Here is a 27,151-nt window from a genome sequence, read left to right as displayed (position 1 = left end):
GTAGCACCCCAGGCTGGCCTTGAACTTATGGCTATTCTCCTGTCTCTGCCCATTGAGTGCAGGGATTGTATGCATGTACCAGCCCTTCTGGTCAAAAACAGTTTAAATATCAGCTGGATATGGTGGTGTACACTTATAGTCCTAGATACTCAGGAGGCATATGGAAGATCACTTAATAGCAGGAGTTCAAGGCCAGCTTGGGCAACACAGTTGAGTCTTCCTCTGAAATAAAACTGTTGGGGTCCACACTAGCCCCACGTTGGGGTGGCCAAAAAATGTCTCGGCCCGAGCAAAATGTTGAGGCCCAGGCTGCCCCGAGTTTGGGTGGCCACTGTATCCCGACTCAAGCTGCCGCTCCGGTCTGAGGGTCAGGGTTCAGCAACTTCTCCAAGTTCCAAGTTACTTCTTCCAAGTTCTCTTCCAAGTGCCTGCTACCTGTCTTCTCTCTGCTGTGTCTGGTTCTCTCCTCTGTGTCTCCCTAATGTCTGATGTGTCTCCCTAATGTCTGATTCTCTACTGGCTGCCTCTGCCTTTTATATGTCTTACTTCTAAGCCACGCCTCTAAGTTACACCTTTAATCATGCCCTTAGGTCTTGTCTCTAAATCTGATCTCTACACTCCTAAGTCATACTCTTAAGTCACACACCTTTAATCTCAGACACCTTTAATCTCATGCACCTTTAATCTCAAGGTATCTAAACCAAGATTATCGGAGTGTGCTCAGCTGTTGTAGGCTATTGTAATCCAAGTCACATGTCAGGGTATATGGCTCAAGATGGCTGCAAAGCTGATAGCCACTTTCTGCTAAAAGTCGGCCCCCAACAATAAAAAATAATAAAAAAGCAATAAAAAACAAAACAATAATGACAAAAAACAAAACCAACCAAACAAAAACAAGAAAGGGGGCTGGAGAGATGGCTCAGTGGTTACAAGCACTGACTGCTCTTCCAGAGGTCTGGAGTTCAATTCCCAGCAACCATATGGTGGCTCACAACCATCTGTATCCGATGCCCTCTTCTGGTGTGTCTGAAGACAGCTACAGTGTACTCATACACATAAAATAAAGCTTTAAAAAAACAAAACAAGAAAGGGCTTGAAGATGTAGCTCAGTGGTAGAGCACTTACCTAGTATAAGGTCAGTGCTAAGGAGAGACTGACTCAGGGGAAAGCAAAGCAGCTCAGTGACAGCAGGGCTTTATTGGGAAAAGACCTGTGAAGGGAGGATCTCTATTGTAAGAAAGCAGAGCCCGTGGTCTTCTTGTAGACTAGCTTGGGGTAGTTATAGGGCAGAAAAGGCAAATGGGTAAGGGAACTGGAAATTTTCCATCTTTTGACTTATGTGTGGATAGCTATTGATAGGCTAGCTAGGGAAATAAGGCCAGTGGTAGGCAAGAATCTAGAAAAATAAGTTACTTGAGTTTAGAGAATTTCTATGGTTTAACCAAAATGGAGGCACCTTACAAAATGGCATGACCATGGGTAATGGCATGCATGAGACCCTGGTTTCCATGCCCTGGACTGAAAAAAAATTAAACAATTTGAAATAACAACATAAAATATCAATATAGGAAGTTGACATGAGCATTAATATAGCATAGCAATATAAAATTTAAGTATTCTAGAACTTGAGAACTCTTAATGTAGACCTCTGTAAGATACGTTGCCCAATGCTTATTTTATACTAGTGATGTTAAACGTGTCAGTGATTTATATAATTTATTGACAAAACAAGAAATATTTGGAGTATGAAAATAGGTGCTTTTCATAGTTATTTCATGATAACAGGCAAAGCCCAAAAAACAAAACCAACCAAACAAAAACAAGAAAGGGGGCTGGAGAGATGGCTCAGTGGTTACTTATTATATGAAACACATGATCACTCTAAGTAGAGATAACACATCCCTGGATATATAATTACAGTATCAAATTGGTCTGATAACATTATATATATATATATATATATGTAAAATCACTTTTCCTATACAATCTCATTCAATTGGATATACCACAACCACATCTCATTTTAATATCCTGGATTGAGTGAAGGAAAAGAAAATAGTAAATATAAAACTTACCATCTCCAGTTCTTTCCTTACTTTCAATGTACATTTGCAAATTCAGCAGAAGGATTTGTTTTGTTCTAGCCTTCTGAACCTTGATCAGGTAATTCGGGTTATAAGTCTTAGAGAAGAAAGGTCTGATGGGTGGCAAGAAGACTGGACAGGTCTTTACTGAAAGCCAATGATTATATTAACTAGGGGAATTAGCAGGCAAAAGATGGTAGGTTCAGCAGCGTCATATCCCAAGCAAACTAATGTACAGTGCATTTATATTCTCATGCAAGCAGATGAGATTCAATGGTATGCACAGAATTTGAATGTTTCCTATGACTCATTTGAAGTCTGGCTACAAGCTCTAGCTAGCCCCTTTAGGCTGGAATGATTTGGGGAATGGTGGGTGAGATTACCAGGAGATTAATTTACATATGTTTTCATTTTGCTTTTTTTTTTTTTTTTGCTTTGTAAGTTTGAGGTGGGTTTCATACCTTTTTGAGAAGTCTCGCTGGAATGTGATTGAATCACGGTGGCAGCTGATGTACTTTTAGAAGACACTGCTACAGATGGCCATTTCTCAGTAATCAGGTAAGTAGGCAAGCTGGCCTTTGTTCTCTGCATAATCTCAAGTGCTCCCTGGTCTGCAGCATGGCACATGAAAAGCATCTGAATTGACAAAGAGGTCTTTATTTCTCTTCCACAATGAGCAGAGAAAAGGGAGAAAGAGAATTGGGAGTGTGAATTTGTTTCTTTGGGAGTGTGCACTATCAGTTTGAGTGTGAATTTGTTTCTTTGGGAGTGTGCACTATCAGTTTGAGTGTGAATTTGTTTCTTTGGGAGTGTGCACTATCATCAGTTTGAGCAAAGGAAAAGCTAACAGAACTTATGTTCCTGCCTGGAGACTACATTTCCTGACTGTTGCATTATGTTCTGTGCTGGGTCCAGAAGCCCAGCCTCCCACTCAGTGGGCCTGGAGGGAAAAGCAAAATAAACAGCTTCTTGGGAGAGAGGAATCCATCTTCACTCTAGCTCTCCTCCTGGCTAAAAAAAATATTGCTTCTAGCTGGGTAGGGTCAGAGGGTTCCTGTTTTGAAAAATCTATGTATATAGACAGTTGATGCTGAAATAAAATGATCAGTATGCCAAACTTTTGAGTTTGCTGAAAGTAGGTTGCTGTCTGAAAATTGCCTTTGGATAAATCACATTAGGATAGTATTTAGTTTTTTATTTTCTGGACCCAAGTCCTGTGTTCTGTATATAGGTGATCCTGCTGAAGTCAACCTCTGTGTCTTGGATACACTCTGATGTGGACTCTGGGCTGGTAACTATCACTGTTTTATGCTGGCTTGGTATCTGAACAGTCAAAACACTGAATTCTTGCCGCACTGGGAATGTTTTTATTTTATTTTTATGTTTATTTTATGTTGTTTTTATTTTATGTTTATTTTTATTTTATCTTGTTTTATTTTTTTTATTAGATCTTTCATTTACACTTCAGATATCATCCTCTTTCCCCATTCCCCCCCTTAGAAAACCCCTATCCCATGCCCCCTTTTCCTTTTTGCATTTATACATTTTTTAAAAAAATGTTAATCATAGGCTTTATAAGTTTGGTATTGTTCAATCAGAGGTGTAACCCACTACCCAACCTAGATATATCTACTATCTTTGACTGGTGGAGATACATGAACATCTGCTTCCCTGTCTCCCCCCTCTATCTCTCTTTCATCACCTAGCTTCTCCTCTCCTTCTTCTCCTCTTCTTACTCCTTTTCTTCCTCTCAGTACTCCTCCCACCTTAGCTCCTCCTACACATCACCCTTCCTGTTAAAAGGAAACTTTTCTCTCAAAATACAATTAGAGCATAATTATGCCAATTTGTACCAGTGAGGTACAAGATAGTCCTAATACCCAGTCCATCCTTTTGTTGACCTACCAGTACCTCTGTCATCTCTCCTAACTAAAACATTTAGTTCTGAACCTGGCTTTAGGATGAATGTCAGCTGACGACCATACACTCAGATCTTTTCTCTCAAGGTAAATAGCTATAAGTTTTCAACCCCGTCAGAAATCCAGAATGACTGAGTTGACTATAATTGTGGGAAGCACAAAGCATAGCTTCTAAAACTTAGCCAATTTATAGAGACCTCTGAACACCTGGACACTCGCTCTACTTCAAAACGTTGGAGCATCTGTTCTTCTGCCTTCTGGCCCAGGATCATCTGACAGACCTTAGTGCTGCAGAATTATTAAGGGCTGATTACTCTGTCTAGGCAGATATAATCAGTCGACTATTCTGCATGTGTGTCCTCTTCTGGACAGTAATTTGTCTGTAGAAGGAAAGTGGCAATTCTTGCCTAGTGGCTGTCTCACCACAACTGGAGTAACCCCAAGGATGCTCAATTTCTTCTTAGAATTTAACATAGGAAGCTGTCCGGAGCAGACAGGTCTCTAATGAAAATGAACATTAATACTGAAATGTTTGTCATGTCAATTCTTTGTTTTATTTTTTAAAGACAGGGTCTCATTATGCTGCTGAGATCGATTGTCCTAAACTCCTGGGTTCAAGGGATTCTCCTTCCTCAGCTTCCAGAGTGTTAGGATCACAGCTAGGATTATACTATGATAGTAGTGTTAGAATTTTACTACAATGCCTGTCTCATAGTATTTTGAAACTTATTACTTATGGCTCCAGCCTTAGTGCTTTGTTATTTTATGGATCCTGTGCAGTGATTCTTACGCTGTGTATTAGAGGCCTAGTTACTATTACTTGTCTGTCCAGTTTGAAATAATTTTTAAGTGAGCACATAAAAAATTATGACTGCCCCCTCCTAAACAAACACTTTGAATAGGGTCTTGCAGTGCTCAGGATAGTTTTCAACTCCTGGACTCAGATGATCCTCCTGTCTTAGTCTCTGAAGTGCTGTCGCTTCTGGTGTGTACCAACCACTGTACTGTACTAGGTGAACAGGACTTCCCATTAGCCTTCCATTCTTTAAACAAACGTGTTGCATGTGTGTGCTTGATGTGTATATGGGAGTGCAGATGACATAGTATACATGTACAGGTCAGAGGGATACTGTGTGAAGTTGGTTCTCTCCATCTACCTTTATGTGGTTTCTGGGAATCTAACTCAGGTTGTCAGGCTTGTGTGTCAGGTGCATTTATCTGCTGAACTGGCCTTCCATTCTTATGCTGGTTGAGTAATGGCTGGATGACTCTAGGACCTAGAGGACTTGATTCAGACAATTTGAGAAACTTACAGAGGAGGGAAGTCACATGTCAGAGTGCTCATCTCTGATTTAGTACTTCTTGTCCAAGGATTTAACAAGTAGACATCGAGTGCATTATTTGAGTCCTGTATTTCCTAGGCTTTGGAGATGTCATAGAAATTTCAGAGCATTCTGTTCCATATGGGTTGTCAGTTAAGTGTGTCTCCTTCATTCAGCCTTTGGTAGTATTTTGGAACTCTGAACAGGGAATAACAGTTTATAAGGAACATGACAATGTTTAAAGCCATTTGTGCTTCAGTAATTTTCCCTTCCTCCACCCTCTCGTGTGTATGTGTGTGTGTGTGTGTGTGTGTGTGTGTTTGTGTGAGCGTGTGCATGTGCGTGTGCATGCACATGCTACAGTTCACATGTGAAAATTAAAGGGAAACTGTGGAGTGGGTTCTGTTCTTCCACCAAGCTTTCCGGGGATCAAACTGAGGTTGTGAAGCTCAAGGCAAGCACTTTACAGCTAAGCTGCCTTCCTTTGCCAGCCCTCTCTTTTACTTAGCCCAATGCTAGTAAAACTCTCACTAGATATTCATTCAGACAGGCAAATTCCTAGCAGATGGTTCTCATCTTTGACGTTATGTGTGAGGGGTCAGAGTGAAGCACTGTGGAGTTTAGTTCAATTCCTGGGCCTTCCATTTTCCTCTGCCTTCTTTGGAAATCATTTCCTGGTGTTCTAATTCTGTATCTTGCCAAGTAGCAAAAACATTAGGAAAACCCCCGGAAGTAGCTTGTGGTTAAGTTTCAAGTTTTTTGGCTCTTATCCAAACACTCATGAGCTTCATTTGTGTTCACATATAAGAAAAGCCAACCCAGATCTCCTAATAATGCTTTATTTAGTGCTTAAACTTTAATTGCAGGGTATAAATGATACCATTAGGAACCGATATCAATACTAATATTATTTACTATATTATTATTTACTCCACTGAAAACTAAGCTTGTTGAAATATATTTATTAATGCTGCACCCTACAACTACACATTTAAAGCTTAATTCTGTGGCTGTTCATGAATTCTCAGCATACTGTGGTGTTGAGAAGGCTTCTTAACTTGAGATAAGTTTGTTATTAAGTTCAGGTCACAAAAACAAGCTGTTTTCTTCAAGTGATGAGACACTCTTTGTGAAATTCTGGCCCTTTTAACCAGTAAACAGTTAAATTTGGCATCCATGATGTATAAACTTTGCTCCTTAGCTGTAAAATGTACTTTAGTCATTCTGTCAATTTCTCTTTCTGCCATGGCTATTGTTTGTCACTAACAGCTAGCTTTTGTGAAGTTAATAAATGTGCATAATAAGGACATAAAGGTATGGAGAAGTAATACTGTAATCCTTTTGTTTGGGTAATCAGTCTAATGTATGCAAATTAAACCTTATTAGTACTAGGGTTTTGTGTCTGCTTATCAAAATGTGCCATTTTCATGAAAATTGGAAGTCCATTATATAAAGTTATTATTAACAATCATTTAGGAATTATATACGGTATGCAAATTAAAGTTGATTACAACTAATTAAGGGCTTTCTTTGTCATTTGACCTTGTCTGCTTTTTATGTACATATGTTTCTTTTGGTCTGGCATATTTTTAGACTCAGAAAAGTATATTAAGACAAGTTACATTATGTATTTTTTAATATATCTTTGTGTTGCCATTGTCTGTGCCCCTCACTTCACAGAGGCACATATGATATGTTAGAACCATGCAGCTCACTGTTTAGAGATAGCTCTCTAGGTGAGGAGAATCTCAGAAACAGAAAACAATCAAATCTCCCAGGTCTCTTCAGTAAGATTCATGGGAAAAAAAACATGTACAACACAGCACAAACCCAGGACAACATATAAACAGTCTTCATGCCACAATACTCTTTTTCCCACTATTTATTGACTTTAGTCAGTTTTGAGTTATAGAGTTCTAAACAGAGCTAAGTGATCATTACTCAATTCTGAGATACCTTGCAAACACACTTGTCTGTTGTCTACAAGGGCATTCAACTAAAGATTAGTGACTTCATCACAGAAAGCGTAATAAGTCAGTACCAATGGATTTCAAAAGAAGTACATGTTCCCTATAAAATAAAAGGGTTCTCAGCAGCTGGAGAGAAAACATTGAGTGAGAGGAGTGAGAGTAAAAAATGTTTTTCTTCACATTTATTCTCTCTCTCTCTCTCTCTCTCTCTCTCTCTCTCTCTCTCTCTTTCTCTCTCTTCCCCTCTCTGTATATGTGTGTACCATGGCTTGAATGTAGAAACTGGAGGACAACTTGTGGCTTTTGGAGACAAACTGAAGCCACCACACTTGTTGGTTACTGCCATTACCTGATGAGTCATCTTGCTGGCTCGTGATTGTGACTTTTTAGATTTATTTTATGTATATGAATATTTGCCTGTTCAAGTGTATGTGCATTATATATGTGCCTGGTGTGAGTGGCAGTTAGAAGAGGGAGTTGATCCCCTAGAACTGGAGTTACAGATGGTTGTGAACTGCCACGTCAATGCTGGGAATTGAACCCCAGTCCTCTGCTCTTAACACTGAACATCTCTCCAACCCTGGAGTGAGACTTTTAAACACTTACGTTACATCTTTTATTTAGTGCAATTTTTTGTAGCTGTTTTTGATCAACAATGTGACTCAATACTATGGTTTAAGAAAAGAACCTGAGGTGTTTGTTTTAACTCTGGACTAGAAAAAAAAACCTGTTAACCTATAGTTTCCAAGTACCTTAAAGTGTATAGGCAGGAAAAATAATAGGAAAATAAGGGGCCTGAGAAAAGATGTCAGATGGGCTTGGGAATGTTGCTTAGTGGTAGAGTGCTTGCCTAGCAATGCATGAAACCCTGGGCTGGATCCCCAGCACCATAGAAATTGGGCATGGTGACAAGAGCCATTATTCACTAGGCAAAGGCAGGAGGATCAGAAGTTCAAGGTTATTGTTAACTACACAGTGAGTTCAAGGCCAATGGTGGCTACCTGAGCCTCTGTCTCAAAATAAAATAAAATAAAATAAAATAAAATAAAATAAAATAAAAATACAGAATGAAATGTCAGCATTATTTATAGAGTAGGGAAAAATAGGTAGTATCTGTATGTTTCAAAAGGGAAATGGATCAGGGCAGCAGTGGCGCACACCTTTCATCCCAACACTTGGGAGGCAGAGGCAGGCAAATCTGGAAGTTCAAGACCAGTCTGATCTACAGAGTAAATTCCAGGACAGCCAGAGCTACCTAGTTGGAAAAACCAAAAACCAACAAAACAAAACAAACTCACCCCCCCCCAAAAAAACCCAAGCCAACCAACCACACAAACAAGCAAAAATGGTTCAGCAGCTAAGGGTGTTGTCACTGAAGCTGACAACCAGATTTTATTCCTATAATCTGCAAGAAGGAAGGAGAGAGCCAGCTCTTGCGAGTTGTCCTTTGATTTCTGTGTGTTGTCTTTGGAGCAAGCATGTCTGGCCCACATACACATATGCAGGCAAGATAAATTTAAAGATAAAAAAAAGGTAAATGAGAAACTAAGAATTGTACTGTCACTCACTTTATCTAAATTCTGAACATTTGTTTTTTATTTTTCTAATTTGAAAAATGATAGTTTAAATTTTGAAAATACCATTTAAATTATCATTTCATTTTTTTAATGCCAATGCAATTATCTGCAATGATCTTACAGTGTCATGCACCTGGTCCTCAGAAGCATAATGGTCTGATTGGCCTTAGCTTACAGGACAGTGACCCAAAGCATTGCTATGTGCTGCTAGAGGTTTCCAGGGTGAACACAGTTTGCAACTGCCCCTTTATGCTGACTCTCGGCCTCAGCAAACTGCTTCTGAAAGCCCTGTTCTGCTAACCCCACGTTTGAGACTCAACATTTGTACAGAGTATCCAGTGTTAACAAACATCTCTGGCCACTTCTCAGAAGTGTCAAGATGGAACTGTCTTTCCCCCAAGTCTTACAGATATGTTACTGCAAACGGGACCATGACAGTTAAGGAAAACTGTTACTTGGGGCTTGTTTTTGACCACACCAGCTATGTGGAAACAGTTGCATCTTTGATAAGGGCTGCCACTTGAATTCTTTTTTAAAGGAATTGGAAGCAACATTCAATAAAAATCTTTTCTTTACCTCTTACCCCTGAGTGTGTGCCATGGCCCATGTGTGGAGTTCAGAGGACAACTTTCAGAAATCAGTTCTGTCCTTCCTCAATTTAGGTCTTTAGACTTGGTGCCAAATGCTCTTATACACTTAGCCATCTCACCAGCCACAAAAGCAACCTTTAATTAAAGTATACTATACTTGGGGTTGGAGAGACTGCTCAGTGATTAAGAGCCTTTACTGCTATTATACAGGAATTGGGTTTAATTTCTAGCACCTACATGGCAGCTTACAACTATCTGTAACTTCAGTTTCAGGGAATATGACATCTCATATGACCTCTGAGGGTACCAGGCATGCACATTGTGCACATACATACAAGTAGGTAAAACACAAAGCATTAATACACATAAAATAAATCTAAAAAATGTAAAGTATTACATAAAGACAGAAAAGTATGCATTATGCAAGTGTACAGCTTATTAAATTTTTACAAGCCCACTACTCTGATGTAACTAGGACTCAGATAAGAGGTGATACATTAAATCTGGTGCGGCACAGGTCCTTAGTCTCAGCATTCAAAGCAGATACAAGCAGATCATATAGAGTGAGTTCCAGGACAGCCACTACTATGTGCAGAGACCCTGTCTCAAAAAAAAAAAAAAAAAAAAAAAAAAGAAAGAAAGAAAGAAAGAAAGAAAGAAAGAAAGAAAAATAGAAAAAAAGAAGTAGTAGTATATTTGTAATGCCACAGGAGTACCTTTATTTATTTATAAATTAGGTGACAGAATGGTTATATACAGGTCCCTTTCTAATATCTCTTAGAGGAAAAAATTATGTGTATCACACTGAGAAGGCCAAAATCTGTATATGGTATCTCTCTCTCATTTTATATTTTGTTTTTTCAAGACAGGATTTGTGTACTCTTGGCTGTCCCGGAACTAGCTATGTAGACCAGGCTGGCCTTTAACTCACAGACCCAGCTGCCTCTAGTCCCCTGAGTGCTGGGATTGAAGGCCCACTGCCACTGCCAGGAAGGCTTTATACTTCAATGGTTTTTCTGGGAAGTGCAAGGAAATCAAGAAGAGACTAAGTTAATACCTTTTTCTGAGCTCATAATAATCCCTGCATAGACTAGATGTTTCGGGTCACTATAACCTCTAGAAAGGATGCAGATATGCCTCTGGGTTGCATAGGATGCTTAAAGCTTTCTTATGGAGTCTCCCAGATTTTAGCTATCTCACTATTTCATCCTCTTCCCTACTGCAGCTGTCTAGCCAGTGTCTAGGCAGTGTTTCTTTTTTTAATTTTTTATTGGATATTTTATTTACATTTCAGATGTAATTGTAATCCCCTTTCCCCATCTCCCCCCCCCCCCCCCCGCCCAGGAACTCCCTATCCCATCCCCCTCCTCCTGCTTCTATGCCCCCACCCTCTCACTCCCACCTCCCCACCCACGATTTCCCCCACACTGGGGCATCCAGCCTTCACAGGACCAAGAACTTCCTCTCCCACCTATGCCCGACAAGACCATCCTCCCCTACATACACAGCTGGAGTCATGGGTCCCTCCCTATGTGCTCCCAGGCTGGTGGTTTAGACCCTGGGAGCTCTGGTTGGTTGGTATTGTTGCTCTCCCCATGGGGCATAGGTGGTGTTTCTAATGAACTTTTTTGTTGTTCTTCTGTTTCCCAAATAAGCAAAACTTGTCCTTTTCAGGGCCAAAATGTGTCCAGCCAAAATCCATAAACCATTACAGAGTTCCTATGTTTTCTCAAGAACAAGGTTTTCTAATAGTTCCAGACATTTCTTTGCCCTAAGCAATATGGGATTAGATTTTGGAATTCCAGGATCCAAAGATATTTTAAAATCCCTATTTGTGCTGGGTGGTGGTGGCTAACACCTTTAATCCCAGCAGATTATTGAGAGGCAGAGACAGGCAGATCTCTGTGAGTTCCATGCCAGCCTGGTCTACAGAGCAAGTTCCAGAACAGCCAGGGCTATTACACAGAGAAACTCTGTCTTTAAAATGCTAAGGGGGGAGGGGGACATTTTCACTATAGCTCAGTAGGTGCAAGTGGAAAATGATCTCATGATATTGGCCTCACAGATAATACCGGCTGTGTCTATATTGTACCACAATAAAGGGGCTGCCGTGGGTGCAGCTTTCCGCCTTCTAAGAAGATCATTTGCTCTGTAGGAGTTACTGGGTGTGCCTGGAGAAGCTCCAAGAAGGTTAATAAGTGCCTGTGAAAGCAAGAGGGGGAAGATTGAAGGAGAACCCAGGAAATTCTCACAATGATACATGGAAGAGGAGGCCAATGCGGAGTCCCTAGTCAGGCTTCAGAACACTAAAGAGAAACGCAAACACACGAAGAAGGACGGGCACCGCCCCTTCTGTCAGGTGACTGGATTTGTCATCAGCGTTTCCTTTCCCGTGCATTGACTACCTCTGAGGCTGCGACTGGGAAACAGGGATGCAAAATGCTGTCTCCTTGTCCTCAGTAAAAGAGTACCCTGGGATGACCACAGTTGATCTCTCCAAAACACCATATTGCTTTAGAAGATTTATTATTTTATATTTGTCAAAATAACATAGTAGAATTATAGGCAACACAGGATTCAAGCTATGTGAGTCTTCTAATTCAGGCAGGATTGAATGTGTAATTAAGATTAATTATAGCATAATAGAATTGTAGAATACAATTATTGCATCATATTCCTTGCAGACATGCATCTTGCATTCCTATCATTCGCTGTTTCAGGTTAAGAAGCATGCTGGGAGACAGAGGCAATGGAGCTGAACTGCATTTTGTTACCAGGGTGTTAGAAAATGTTTGCCAAAAAAAAAAAAATTAAAAAAAAAAAGTTAGCGAACCGGCGGTGGTGCAGAGGGATCAGGCCCTCTGCTCTCTCTCTGTCTCCGCACGTTCAAATCCCACTCTGTTCCGTGTGTCTCCGCCCGAGTCTCATGGGAAAAAAAAAAAGAAAAAAAGAAAATGTTTGCCAGTGGCTGTCTCAGGGGTGTTAAAATATGCCCAGATATGGTGCCGTTTAGAATATTCCGCCTTTATTTCATCCCCTTTGAGAAAAAGTGAACCTTAAAATATCTCCATCAGACGATGAAAACGTTTGTGTGTAGTATTAACAAGTTTTGGAATCACATGACTGTCTAGAGTGTGTGTTAAGGTAAAGGGAATTAATTTTTCATAAAGTCAAAATAGGAGTTGGAGCCTGGAGATGTTTCGGAGTAGGTCTCTCCTGAATCACAGAAGACAGGGTAGGCCTTCATAGTTTTGACTCTTCTGTTAGAGAAAAATAAAACGAAAGGAGAAAATTATGTTGTAGATTATAGCATATTATTCCTTTGAGATTTTATTGATTTTTATGTATATGACTGTTTGCCTAAATGTGTATCTGGGCACCATAGGTGTACCTGGTGCCTGTGGAGACCAGAAGAGACCATTGGATCCCCTGGGGCTGGAGTTATCTGGGAGAGCAGCCAGTGCACTAAACTGCTGAGCCATCTCTCCAGCCCCTGGTATATTATTTAAATACTAAAACATATGGTGACAGTATCATTATTTAAGCCTATCTATGTATGAGACCTGAGAAAATTTTAAAATTATATTTTGACAAGTTCATAATATATAAGATGTACTATAATCCTATTCACCCTCCAGGATCCTTTCTTTCTTCACTCCTATTGGACCTTCCTCTTCCCAACTTGTCTCCCTCCTACTTTCATTCCTTTATTTTTGTGACTTAGTTGAGTTAAGCTTGCTTACAGGAGTATGATGAAGGGTTATTTATTTGAGCACGGGACACTTACCATTGGCTATACCAGTGAAAAACCCTCCCCCAGCCATTAACTACCAATTGCTCTCCCAGAAGTCTTATGAGCTCCTTCTCCAACCTGATGGAATGTTGAAGGGTCCAATCTTCTCCCAGGTCTTGTCCAGGCAGTCACAACTGCACTATGTCCTGTCTGTCTGTCTGTCTGTCTGTCTGTCTGTCTGTCTGTCTGCTGCTGCCGCCTCTCAGTTGCTGGGATTAAAGGCTTTGCATGTTTTTTGTTTGTTTTTTGAGACAGGGTTTCTCTGTGTAGCTCTTGCTGTCCTGGAACTCACACAGTAGACCACACTGGCCTCCAACTCAGAGATTGCCTCTGCATTTTGAGTGCTGGTATTAAAGGTGTGTGTCATCACCCCCAGGTGAGCTACACTGTGTTTTCTTGGGTCCTATTGTAACACTAAAGAGACTGCTCCTAAATATTGGGTAAACTACATACTTTAAATTAATATATACTTTTATTATGAAGGCTTTTGAAATATACATTCAAATTCCTTTTTAAAAAGATCCTTGAACTCTAGTATTGTCTTGTGTTTTAAAATATATATGTTCATATAAGATCAGTTAAAACTCCTGCTTATAGCTCTGAACCAACTTTAAGGTCAAGTTTAAAAAACACATAGGGAACATAGGTGTGTTAGGGTTTTACTGTTGTGAAGAGACACCATGACCAAGGCAACTCTTATAAAGAACACCATTTAATCGGGTCTGGCTTACAGGTTCAGAGGTTCAGTCCATTGTCATCAAGGTAGGAACATGGCAGTGTCCAGGTAGGCATGGTGCAGGAGGAGCTGAGAGTTCTACATCTTCATCTGAAGGCTGCTGGCAGCAGAATACTAGCTCCCAGGCAACTAGGTGAGGGTCTTAAAGCCCACACCCACAGTGCCACACCTAGTCCAACAAAGTCACACCCACTTCCACAGGGTCACATTTTCTAATAGTGCCACTCCCTGGGCAGAGCATAGATACAAATGATCACAATAGGCAAATGTATAACCTACAACATTTTAATTCAGACGATCATTTAAGGCATAGAATGATGGTTTTTTCTGAAAGTACTATTTTTTTGATCTATTATTTTATTTTAAGATATATATTTTTAATTATTTTATTTATTTACATTCTAGCCATTGTCCCCCTTCTGGTTTCCTCTCCCACAGCTCCTCATCCCATTCCTCTTCCCCCTTGCCTCTGACAGGGTGATCCCCCTCTCCCCACAGTCATCCCCACTCCCTAGGGCCCCAAGTCTCTTTAGGATTAGGTGCATCTTTTACCACTGAGGCCAGACCAGGGAGTCCTCTGCTGTATGGGTGCAGGGGCCTTGGACCAGCCCCCTGTCTGCTGCCTCATTGGTGGCAGTCTCTGGGAGCTCCTAGGGGTCTGGGTTAGTTGAGACTGCTGGTCTTCCTGTGGGTTACCCACTCCTTCACCTTCTCCAATCTTTCCCCTAATTTTTTTTCTTTTTTTTCTTGGATATTTTATTTACATTTCAGATGCCATCCCCTTTCCCCAATTCTCCTCCCTAGAAAACCCCTATCCCATGCCCCCTTTTCCTTTTTGTTTTTATACATGTTTTTTTTTAATGTTAATCAAAGGCTTTATAAGCTCAATCAGAAGTGTAACCCAATCAATACCCAACCTAGATATATCAACTATCTTTGGTGGAGACAGGTGAACATCTGCCTCCATGCCCCCCCTCTCTTTCTCTCTCTCATCACCTAGCTTCTCTTCTCCTTCTTCTCCTCCTCTCCTTATTCCTTCTCTTCCTCTCACCTTAGCTCCTCCTACATACCACCCTTCCCGTTAAAATAAAACTTTTCTCTCAAGAATACAATTAGAGCATAATTATACCAATTTGTACCAGTGAGGTACAAGATAGTCCTAATACCCAGTCCATCATTTTGTTGACTAACCAGAACCTCTGTCATCTATCCTAACTAAAACACTTAGGTTTGAACCTGGCTTTTTTCTTGGCTTTAGAATGAATGTCAGCTGAAAACCATCCACTGGAATCTTTTCTCTCAAAGTAAATAGCCAGGATTGTCTATGAGACTATAAGTTTTCAACCCTGTCAAAAATCCAGAATGACTGAGTTAACTAAAATTATGGGAAGCACAAAGCATAGCTTCTAAAACATAGCCAATTTATAGAGACCTCTGAACACCTGGACAGTCCCTATACTACAAAACGCAAGTGTGTCCTATTCTGGACAGTAATTTGTCTGTAGATGGAAAGAGGCAATTCTTGACTAGTGGCTGTCTCACCACAACTGGAGTAACTCCAAAGATGCTCAGTTTCTTCTTAGAATCCAAGACAGGAAGCTGTCAGGAGCAGACAGGTCTCTAATCAAAATGAACATTAATACAGAGATGTTTGTAACGTCAATTCTGTTGACTTCTGATGTTTTGAAAACCTACTATCCATGTACGGTAATCTGGACTGTTGTCTGTTAACACCTCTCAGCTATTTCTAAATAAAATATAGAAAACACCCTAACAATAAACTCCAAGCCATGAATTTGCTATAGTCCCTTAACTCACAGGCTAACCATCTCAAATCAGTTGAAAAAGTTAAAGAAGGACTGGGTCTTAGCCTTGTATTCCTAAATGTGTTATACAGGCACAATGCCTATTAGAGTATCAATATTCATCTCACTTTTATGTCAATAAGAAGCTCATACCAAAGAAAACCTTAAATTTGAAATCAAAGTAAATTTTGTACCATTTAAGAAATTATAACTTCATCTTGATAATAATTATACAGATTTCTACCACTAGGTTATGGCTATGCAATAAATCCTAGCTAATCATCCCTGTACCAACAAAACCACTACGTTTCCCTAGAAAGACAGCCCAATATTAACCACCTTAGTCCCCAAGCCCAGGGAATAGGGGCGCTGACTCTTCATTAACTTCTTCAAGCTGATTACGGGCGTTGAGATATTAGAAGAGGGGTGGGGGGAAGATTAAATTGATAAGCCTCTGATGCTGTGTCTTCACTGAATCCAGTTGGAATTCCAGGACCTCAGAGGTTTGAGCAAGTCTGCTCAGCTTGCTTGATGAGTAGATACACCAAGGCTGTGTATTCTGCAATATACAATTCTCAAAACAAATTTTAGTATCAAGATATTTTTTTAGAGGACTGACATTTTATTAAAGATGTTGGTTCTAACAGCATTTCTTTTTGATATAATATTTACATTTAGAATTTTATCCCTTTACCCCATTCCCCCCACCACTCAGGAACCCCTTATCACATCCCCCTTCTCCTGCTTCTATGAGGGTGTGCCCCCACCTACCCCCCACTCCCACCTCCCAACGCTCAGATTCCCCCCCGACTCAGTGTTCAACCTTCATGGGACCAAAGATCTCCTCTCCCACCTATGCCCAACAAGGCCATCCTCCCCTACATATACAGCTGGAGTCATGGGTCCCTCCCTATGTGCTCCTAGGCTGATGGTTTAGACCCTGGGGAGTTGTGGTTGGTTGTTATTGTTGCTCTCCTCATGGGGCCACCAACCCTTTCAGCTCCTTCAGTCTTCTCTCTAACTTCTCCATTGGGAACCCTTGATCAGATTAATGGTTAGCTGTGAGTATCTGCCTCTGGGTATGTGAGACTCTGGGGGACCTCTAAGGAGACAGCCTTATCAGGCTGCTGTCAGCATGCACTTTCTGTCATCCATACCAGCATCTATTTTTGGCGACTTCACATGGGATGAATACCCAGGTGGAATGGTCTCCAGACAGCCTCCCCTTCAGTTTCTGTCCCACACTTTGTCTCTATATTTGCTCCCTTGGGTATTTTGTTACTCCTTCTAAGTAAGACCTAGGCATCCACACTTGTTCTTCCTTCTTCATGAGCTGATAGTCTATGTCTTTTTATTGAAGAATTGAGTCCACTGATATTAAGAGGTATTAAGGAAAAATGAATGTTGTTTCCTGTTATTTTTGTTATTTGCAGTGGAGTTATGTATGTGTAGCTATCTTCTTTTAGGGTTGTTGGAAGATTACTTTCTTGATTTTTCTAGGTTGTAGTTTCCCTCCTTGTGTTGGAGTTTTCCACCGATTATCCTTTGAAGTGCTGGATTTGTGGGAAGATATTGTGTAAATTTGGTTTTGTCATGGAATATCTTGGTTTCTCCATCTATGGTAATTGAGAGTTTTGCTGGGTATAGTAGTCTGGGCTGGCATTTGTGTTCTCTTAGGGTCTGTATGATATCAGTCCAGGATCTTCTGGCTTTTATAGTCTCTGGTGAGAAGTCTGGTGTAATTCTTATACGTCTGCCTTTATATGTTACTTTACCTGTTTCCCTTACTGCTTTTAGTATTTTTTCTTTGTTTTGTACATTTAATGTTTTGATTATTATGTGGTGGGAGGTATTTCTTTTCTGGTCTAAACTATTTGGAATTCTGTAGGCTTCTTGTACATTTATGGACATCTCTTTCTGTAGGTTAGGCAAGTTTTCCTCTATAATTTTGTTGAATACATTTACTGGTCCTTTAAGTTGAGAGTCTTCCTCCTCATCTATACCTATTATCCTTAGGTTTGGCCTTCTCATTGTGTCTTGGATTTCCTGTATGTTTTGGGTTAGTAGCTTTTTGTATTTTGCATTTTTGACAGTTGTGTCAATGTTTTCCATGGTATCTTCTGCACATGAGATTCTGTCTTCTATCTCTTGTATTCTGTTGGTGATATTTCTGTCTATGACTCCTGATATTTTTCCTAGGTTTTCTATCTCCAGGGTAGTCTCCCTTTGTGATTTTTTTTATTGTTTCTACTTCCATTTTTAGATCTTGGATGGTTTTGTTTAATTCCTTCACCTGTTTGGTTGTGTTTTCTTGCAATTCATTAAAGGATTTTTGTGGTTCCTCTATAAGGGCTTCTATCAGTCTACCTGCGTTCTTCTTAAATTCTTTGAGAGTGTTATTTATGTCCTTCTTAAAGTCCTCTATCATCATAATGAGAAGTGATTTTAATTCTGAATCCTGCTTTTCTGGTGTGATGGGGTTTCACGGCTTGCTCTGATGGGGGAGCTGGGTTCTGATGATGCCATGTAACTTTGGATTCTGTTGTTTACGTTCTTGCACTTGCCTTTCACTATCTGGTTAACTCTATTGTTACTTGCTGTCTCTGACTGAAGCCTGCCTTTCCAGTTATCTTGCTTGTGTCTGATCTCCTTGGGGTCCAGATGTCTCTGTGATCTTCTCCAGCTGCTCTGAGTACAGTGATACCTCTAGGATGACTCAGGATATGGTGTCTCCAAGGTAGCAGACCAGCTAGGTGTCCGATGTTCTGGGTGCAGTGTCTTCTCTAGGATGTCTCAGGATAAGATGCCCACTGCTCCAAGTGCAGTGTCTCCTCTAGGATGTCTCAGGATAAGGTGTACACTGTTCTGAGTGCAGTGGCTCCTCTAGGATGTCTAGGGATATGTTGTCTGTTGCTCTGAGTTCAGTTGTTCCTCTGCCGCTCTAGGTTCAGTGGTACCTCTGCTGCTCTGGGTTGAGTGGACCTTCCAGGATGTCTTGGGAGGAATCTGGTGACCACACAGGAGCAGACTGGGCAGGGGTCTGCAGCAGGACTCAGATCCAGGAGATGGGCAGAAGGGGAGTGCTATTCCGCAGGGGTAGGGGTTTGGGTATCTGCTGGACTCTGAACACTCTCAGCACCCAGCTATGGGTGTAGGGCAGTGTGTGGGTCTTCCTACCTACAGCTCTGGGTTCAGTGGACCCTTCAGAATGTCTCGGGAGGAATCTGGTGATCACACAGGAGCAGACTGGCAATCTTTCCCCTAATTTAACCATAGAGATCCCTGACTTCAGGCCAATGGTTGGGTATAAGTATCTGCATCTGTCTCAGTTAGCTGTTGGTAGGGTCACTCAGAGGACAGCCATGCTAGGTTCCTGTCTGTAAGCACATCATAGCACCAGTAATAGTGTCAGACCTTGGTGCCTCCTCATGACATGGATTCCAAGTTGGGCTGATCACTGGATGGCATTTTTGTTATTCTCTTCTCCATTTTTGTCCCTGCAGTTCTTTTAGATAGGAACAGTTCTGGGCCAAAAAATTTGACTAGGTGTTAGTAACCCTGTCCCTCCACTTGAGGCCCTGTCTATCTACTGGAGGTGGACTCTTCAAGTTCCCTCTCCCTACTGTTGGGCATTTTGGCTAAAGTCACCTCCACTGAGTCTCAAGAATCTCTCACCTCTCAAGTGTTTGGTATTTTCTAGAGGGTTCCTTTACCTCCCACCTTCAGAGGCTGCATATTTCCATTCATTCTCCTGCCCCCCGGGCTTCTCTCCTGTCCCGACCCCCTATACCTGATCCTACACCCCACTTAGATCCCTCCCTTCCTCTGCCTCCTGTGATTAGTTTGTTCCCCTTTCTAAGTGAAATTGAAGCATCCTCACTTGGGCCTTCCTGCTTTTTAAAGTTCTTAAAGTCTGTGGGTTGTATCCTAGGTATTCTGTATTTTTGGGCTAATATCCACTTATCAGTGAGTATATACCATGCATGTCCTTTTGGGCATGTGTTACCTCATTCATGGTGATACTTTCTAGTTCCATCCATTTGCTTGAGAAATTCATGATATTTTTCTTTTCATAGCTGAATGGTATTTCATTGTATAAATAAACTACATTTTTCTGTATCCATTCTTGATTTGAGGGACCTCAAATGTTTTCAGCTTCTGGCTATTATAAATAAGGCTGCTATGAACATAGTGGAATGTATGTCCTTGTTATACTTTGGGGCATCTTTTGGGTATATGCCCAGGAGAGGTATAGCTGGGTCTTCAGGTAGATCTGTTTTCAATTTTCTGAGGAACCTCCAGATTGATTTCCAGAGTGGTTGTACCAGTTTGTAATCTCACCAGCAATGGAGGAGTGTTGCTCTTTCTCCACATCCTTGGGCTGTTACTTGAGTTTTTGATCTTGGTCATTCTGATTGGTATAAGATGGAATCTCATGGTCATTTTGACTTGCATTTCTCTGGTGACTAAGTGTTTTGAACAGTTCTTTAAGTGCTTCTCAGACATTTGAGATTCTTCAGTTGTGAATTCTTTGTTTAGCTCTGTACCCCATTTTTGACTGAATTATTTGGGTTTTTGGAGGTTAACTTCTTGAGTTCTCTATAGATTTTGGATGTTAGCCCTTTATCAGAAATAGGGTTAGTGAAGAGTTTTTCCCTAGTCTGTAGATTGCTGTTTTGTCTTATTGACAGTGTTTTTTCCTTACAGAAGCTTTTCAGTTTTGTGAGGTCCCATTTATCAATTGTTGATCTTGGGTCCTGAGCCATTGGTATTCTGTTCAGGAAATTTCCCCCTGTACTAATGAATTTGAGGGTCTTTCCCATTTTCTCTTCTATTAGATTCAGTGTATCTGGTTTTATGTTGAGGTCCTTGATCCACTTTGACTTGAACTTTGTGCAAGGTGACAAATAGGGGTCTATATTCATTTTTCTACATATAGACTGCCAGTTATACCAGTACCATTTATTGAAGATGTTTTCTTTTTTCACTGTACATTTTTGGCTTCTTTGTCAAAGATCAAGTGTCCATAGGTGTGTGGGTTTATTTCTGAGTCTTTGATTCTATTCCATTGATTGACTGGTCTGTCTGTGAACCAATACCGTGTGGTCTTTATCACTACTACTTTGTAGTACAGTTTGAGGTCAGGGATGGTGATTCCCTCCAGAAGTTCTTTTATTGTTGCAAATTGTTTTGTCTATCCTGGGTTTTTTTGTTTTTCTGTATGAAGTTGAGAATTGCTCTTTCCATGTCTGGGAAGGATTGTATTATAATTTTGATGGGGATTGCATTGAATCTGTAGATTGCTTTTGGTAAGATGGCCATTTTTACTATTTTAATCCTACAAATCCATGAGCCTGAGAGATCTTTCATCTTCTGAGATCTTCTACAATTCTTTCTTCAAGGATTTGAGGTTTTTGTCATATAGATCTTTCACTTACTTGATAAGAGTCACACCACAATATTTTATACTATTTGTGGTCATTGTGAAGGGTGTTGTTTCCTTAATTACTTTCTCAGCCTGTTTATCATTTGTATAAAGGAAGTCTACTGATTTGTTTGAGTTGATTTTTTTCTTTTAATTTTTTAAAATTTATTTTTATTAGATATTTTATTTACATTTCAGATGTTATCGCTTTCCCCCATCCCCACCCCACCCAGGAATCCCCTCTCCTCCTGTTTCTATGAGGATGTGCCCCCACCGACCGCCCCCACCTCCCCACCCTCAAATCCCCCCCCCCCAGCATCCAGCCTTCAAGGGACCAAGGATCTCCTCTCCCACTTATGCCCAACAGGGCCATCCTCCCTTACATATACAGCTGGAGCCATAGGTCCCTCCCTAAATACTCCCAGGCTGGTGGTTTAGACCCTGGGGAGCTCTGGTTGGTTGGTATTGTTGCTCTCTTCATGGGGCTGCAAATCCTTTCAGCTCCTTCAGTCTTCCCTCTAACTCACCCATTGGGAACCCCTTGATCAGTTCAATGGTTAGCTGTGAACATCTGCTTCTGAATATGTCAAGCTCTGGCAGACCTCTAAGGAGACAGGTATATCAGGCTCCTGTCAGCATGCACTTCCTGACATCCACATCAGCGTCTACCTTTGGTGACCACACGTGGGATGGATACCCAGGTAGAATGGTCTCAAGATGGCCCCTCCTTCAGTTTCTGTCCAACACTTTGTCTCCATATTTGCTCCCTTGAGTATTTTGTTACTCCTTCTAAGAAGAACCAAAGCACCAGCAATTGGTCTTCTTTCTTCTTCATGAGCTTCATGTGGTCTGTGAGTTGAATCTTGGCTATTTCAAGCTTCTGGGCTAATTATTCAATAATCATTGAGTGAATACCATGTGTGTTCTTTTGTGATTGGGTTGACTCATTCAGGACGATATTTTCTAGTTTCATCCATTTACCTAAGAATTTCTCAAATCCATTTTTTTTATACCTGAGTAATACTCCATTGTGTAAATGTACCACATTTTTTGTATCCATACCTCTGTTGAAGGACATCTGGGTTCTTTCCAGCTTCTGGCTATTATAAATAAGGCTGCTATGAACATAGTGGAGCATATGTCCTTGCTATAGGTTAGAGCATCTTCTGGGTATATGCCCAGAAGTGGTATACCTGGGTCCACAGGCAATGCTATGTCTAATTTTCTGAGGAACCGCCAGACTGATTTCCAAAGTGGTTGAACCATATTTCAATCCAACAAAATGGAGGAGTGTTCCACATCCTTGCCAGCATCTACTATTACCTGAGTTTTTAATCTTAGCCATTCTGACTGGTGTGAAGTGGAATCTCAGGGTTGTTTTGATTTGCATTTCCCTGATGACTAAGGATGCTGAACATTTCTTTAGGTGCTTCTCAGCCATTCATATTTGTTCAGTTGAGAATTCTTTGTTTAGCTCTATACCCCATTTTTAATAGGGTTATTTGGTTGTCTAGAGTCTAATTTCTTGAGTTCTTTGTATACATTGAATATTAGCCCTCTATCCAGTGTGGGATTGGTAAAGAACATTTCACAACCTGTGGTTGCAGTTTTGTCCTATTGACAGTGTCCTTTGCCTTACAGAAGCTTTGCAATTTGTGAAGTCCCGTTTGTCAATTCTTGATCTTAGAGCATAAGCCATAGGTGTTCTGTTCAGGAAATTTTCCCCTGTGCCCAAATATTCGAGGGTCTTCCCCACCTTCTCTTCTATTAGTTTTAGTGTTTCTGGTTTTATGTGAAGGTCCTTGATCAACTTGGACTTGAGCTTTGTACAAGGAGGTAAGAATAGATCAATTTGCATTCTTCTACACGCTGACCTCCAGTTGAATCAACACCATTTGTTGAAGATGCTGTCCTTTTTCCACTGGACAGTTTTAGCTCCTTTGTCAAAGATCAAACGACCATAGTTGTATAGGTTCATTTCTGGGCCTTCATTTCTATTCCATTGATCTTCCTGCCTGTCTCTGTACCAATACCATGCAGGTTTTTTTTCTTATGAATATTTTTTATTTTATTTACATTTCAGATGCCATCCCCTTTCCCCATTTCCACTCCCTAGAAAACTCCTGTCCCATGCCCCCCCTTTCCTTTTTGCTTTTATACAATTTTTTTAAATGTTAATCAAAGGATTTATAAGTTTGGTAATGCTCAATCAGAAGCATAACCCAATACCCAACCTAGATATAAAAACTATCTTTGACTGGTGGAGACATGTGAACATCTGCCTCCATGCACCCTCTATCTTTATCTCTCATCACCTAGCTTCTCCTTCATCTTCTCTCCTTACTCCATCTCTTCCTCTCAGCACTCCTTCCCACTTAGCTCCTCCTACGTATCACTCTTCCCGTCAAAGTAAAACTTTTCTCTCAAAATACAATTAGGGCATACTTATTCCTTTTTTTTTTTTTTCCCCACAAGACGCAGGAGCGGGAGCGCGGGATTCGAACATGCACACCAAGAGAGCCACCATACTTATTCCTAATTGTACCAGTGAGGTACAAGATAGTCCTAATACCCAGTCCATCATTTTGTTGACTAACCAGAACCTCTGTCATCTTTTCTAACTAAAACACTTACTTTTGATCCTGGCTTTTTTTTTTTTTTTTTTTTTTTTTTGGCTTTAGAATGACTGTCAGCTGAAAACTATCTACTCAGATCTTTTCTCTCAAAGTAAATAGCCAGGATTGGCTATGAGACTATGGGTCTTCAACCCCATCAGAAATCCAGAATGACTGAGTTAACTGAAGTTATGGGAAGCGCTAAATGTAGCTTCTAAAACTTAGCCAATTTATAGAGACCGCTGAACACCTGAGAAGCCCCTATACTACTGAACGTTCGAGCATCAAATCTTCAGCCTTCTGGCCCAGAGTCCTCTGACAGACCTTAGTGATGCAGGATTATTAAGGGCTGATTACTCTGTCTAGGCAGATATAATCAGTCGACTATTCTGCATGTGTGTCCTCTTCTGGACAGTAATTTGTCTGTAGATGAAAAGAGGCAGTTCTTGCCTAGTGGCTGTCACCACACAACTGGCATAACTCCAAGGATGCTCAATTTCTTCTTAGAATCCACAATAGGAAGCTGTCAGGAGCAGACAGGTCTCTAATCAGAATGGACATTAATATATAAATTTTTGTAGCATCAATTCTATGGACTTCTGATGTTTTGAAAACCAACTATCCATGTAAGGTCATCTGGACTGTTGTCTGTACTCCTCTCAGCTATTTCTAAATAAAATATGGGAAACCTCCTAACAATAAACTCAAAGCCATAATTTGCTATAGTCCCTTAACTCATAGGTTAACCGTCCCAAATCAGTTAAAAAAGTTAAGGAAGGACTGGGTCTAGGCCTTGTATTCCTAAATGTGTTATACAAGCACAATGCCCATGAGAGTGTCAATATTCATCTCACTTTTATATTAATAAGGAGCTCGTACCAATGAAAATCTTAAATTTGAAATCAAAGTAAATTTTGTACCATTTAAGAAATTATAACTTCATCTTGATAATAATTATACAGATTTCTACCAATAGGTTATGGCTATGCAATAAGTCCTAGCTAATCCTCCCTATTCCAATAAAGCCACTACTTTTCCCTAGAAAGACAGACCATTATTAACCACATTAGTCCCCAAGCCCAGGGAATAGGGGCGCTGACTCTTCTTTAACTTCTTCAAGCTGATTACGGGCATTGAGATATTAGAAGAGGGGTGGGGGGAAGAGTAAGTTGATAAGCCTCTGATGCTGTGTCTTCACTGAATCCAGATGGAATTCCAGGACATCGGAGGTTTGGGCAGGTCTGCTCAGCTTGCTTGATGAGTAGATACACCAAGACTGTGTATTCTGCAATATACAATTCTCAGAACAAGTTTTAGTATCAAGAAAAAAAAATTCCCCCCCCCAGGGGGCTGACATTTTTTAAAGATATTAGTTCTAACAACTTTTCTTTCCCCCCCCCCTTTTTAAAATTGGTTGTAATAATTACACTTCAGATTTTATCCCCTAACCCCATTTCCTCCTACCACCCAGAAACCTCCCATTCCACCCCCCTCCTCATGTTTCTATGAGGCAGTGACCACACCTACCCCCCCCACTATCCCCTCCCCACCCTCACATTGCCCCCCACTCTGAGTTTATTTTTTTATGTGACCAAGAAACTCCTCTTCCACCTATGCCCGACAAGGCCATCCTCCCCTACATATACCAATGGAGTCTTGGGTCCCTCCCTATGTGTTCCCAGGCTGGTGGTTTAGACCCTGGGGGGCTCTGGTTGGTTGGTATTGTTGCTTTCCTCCTGGGGTCCCAAACCCTTTCTGCTCCTTCAGTCCTCTCTCTAAGTTCTCCATTGCGAAACTCCTGCTCATATCAGTGGTTAACTGTGAGCATCCTGCTCTGAGTGTGTTAGTCTTTGGCAGACCTCTAAGGAGACAGCTATATCATGTTCCTGACAGCATGTGCTTCCAGCCATCCACAACAGTGTTTAGCTTAGGTGGCTGTACATGGGATGAATACCCAGGTGGAATGGTTTCCTGATGGCCCCTCCTTCAGTTTCTGTCCCATGTTTTGTTTCCATATTTGCTCCCTTGAACATTTCTGTTACTCGTTCTAAGTAGAACTGAGGCATCCCCTCTTGGTCTTCCTTCTTCATGAGCTTCATGTGGTCTGCGGGTTGAGTCTTCTGCTAATCCAAGCTTTTGGGCTAACATCCGCTTAACAGTGAGTAAATACCCTGTGTGTTCTTTTAGGATTGGGTTAACTCACTCAAGATGATAATTTCTAGATCCATCCATTTACCTAAAAATTTCTTGAATTCGTTATTTTTAATAGCTGAGTAATACTCCATTGTGTAGATGTACCACAGTTTTTGTATCCATTCCTCTGCTGAGGGACATCTTGGTTCTTTCCAGCTTCTGGCTATTATAAATATGGCTGCTATGAACATAGTGGAGCATATGTCTTTATTATATATTGGAGCATCTTCTGGGTATATGCCCAGGAGTGCTATAGCTGGATCCTCAGGTAATGCTATGTCCAGTTTTCTGAGGAACTGCCAGACTGATTTCCAAAGTGGTTGTACCAGCTTGCAATCTCACCCACAATGGAGGAGTGTTCCTCTTTTTCCACATCCTCGCCAGCATCTACTATCACCTGAGTTTTTGATCTTAGCCATTCTGATTGGTGTGAGGTGGTATCTCAGGGTTGTTTTGATTTGCATTTCACTGATGACTAAGGATGTTGAGCATTTCTTCAGGTGCTTCTTGGCCATTAGAATTTCCTCAGTTGAGAATTCTTTGTTTAGCTCTGTACCCCATTTTTAAATAGGGTTATTTGGTTGTCTGGAGTCTAATTTCTTGAGTTCTTTGTATAAAGTAGATATTAGCCCTCTATTGGATCTAGGATTTGTAATGATCTTTTCCCAATCTGTTGGTTGCCTATTTGTCTTATTGATAATGTCCTTTGCCTTACAGAAGCTTTGCAATTTGATGAGGTTCCATTTTTCAATTCTTGATCTTAGAGCATAAGCCATAGGTGTTCTGTTCAAGAACTTTTCCCCTGTGCCTAGGTATTCGAGGGTCTTTCCCACCTTCTCTTCTATTAGTTTCAGTGTATCTGGTTTTAAGTTAAGGTCTTTTATCCACTTGGATTTGAGCTTTGTACAAGGAGATATGAATGGATTGATTTGCATCCTGCTACATGTTGACCTCCAGCTGAACCAGCACCATTTGCTGAAAATGCTGTCCATTTTCCACTGGATGGTTTTAGCTCCTTTGTCAAAGATCAAGTGACCATAGATATGTGGGCTCATTTCTGGATCTTCAGTTCTATTCCATTGATCTTCATGCCTGTCTCTGTACCAATACCATGCAGTTTTT

The 27,151-nt window shown here is 40.7% G+C and overlaps 1 non-coding gene across 1 annotated transcript; it reads right to left on the bottom strand.

Annotated features, from left to right (window-relative positions):
• Nucleotides 1–9,255: 9,255 nt before the first annotated feature.
• On the bottom strand, nucleotides 9,256–9,390 carry LOC117695589 (small nucleolar RNA SNORA16B/SNORA16A family). The gene has a single exon (XR_004604642.1). It is a non-coding gene; the product is annotated as a small nucleolar RNA SNORA16B/SNORA16A family (small nucleolar RNA).
• Between the last annotated feature and the right edge of the window lie 17,761 nt (nucleotides 9,391–27,151).

This window comes from Arvicanthis niloticus, chromosome X, assembly GCF_011762505.2.
Source record: "Arvicanthis niloticus isolate mArvNil1 chromosome X, mArvNil1.pat.X, whole genome shotgun sequence".
In the NCBI taxonomy this organism is placed as follows: Eukaryota; Metazoa; Chordata; class Mammalia; order Rodentia; family Muridae; genus Arvicanthis; species Arvicanthis niloticus.
Note: the sequence above shows the minus strand (reverse complement) of the source record. Positions and strands in the feature narration are given on the sequence as shown.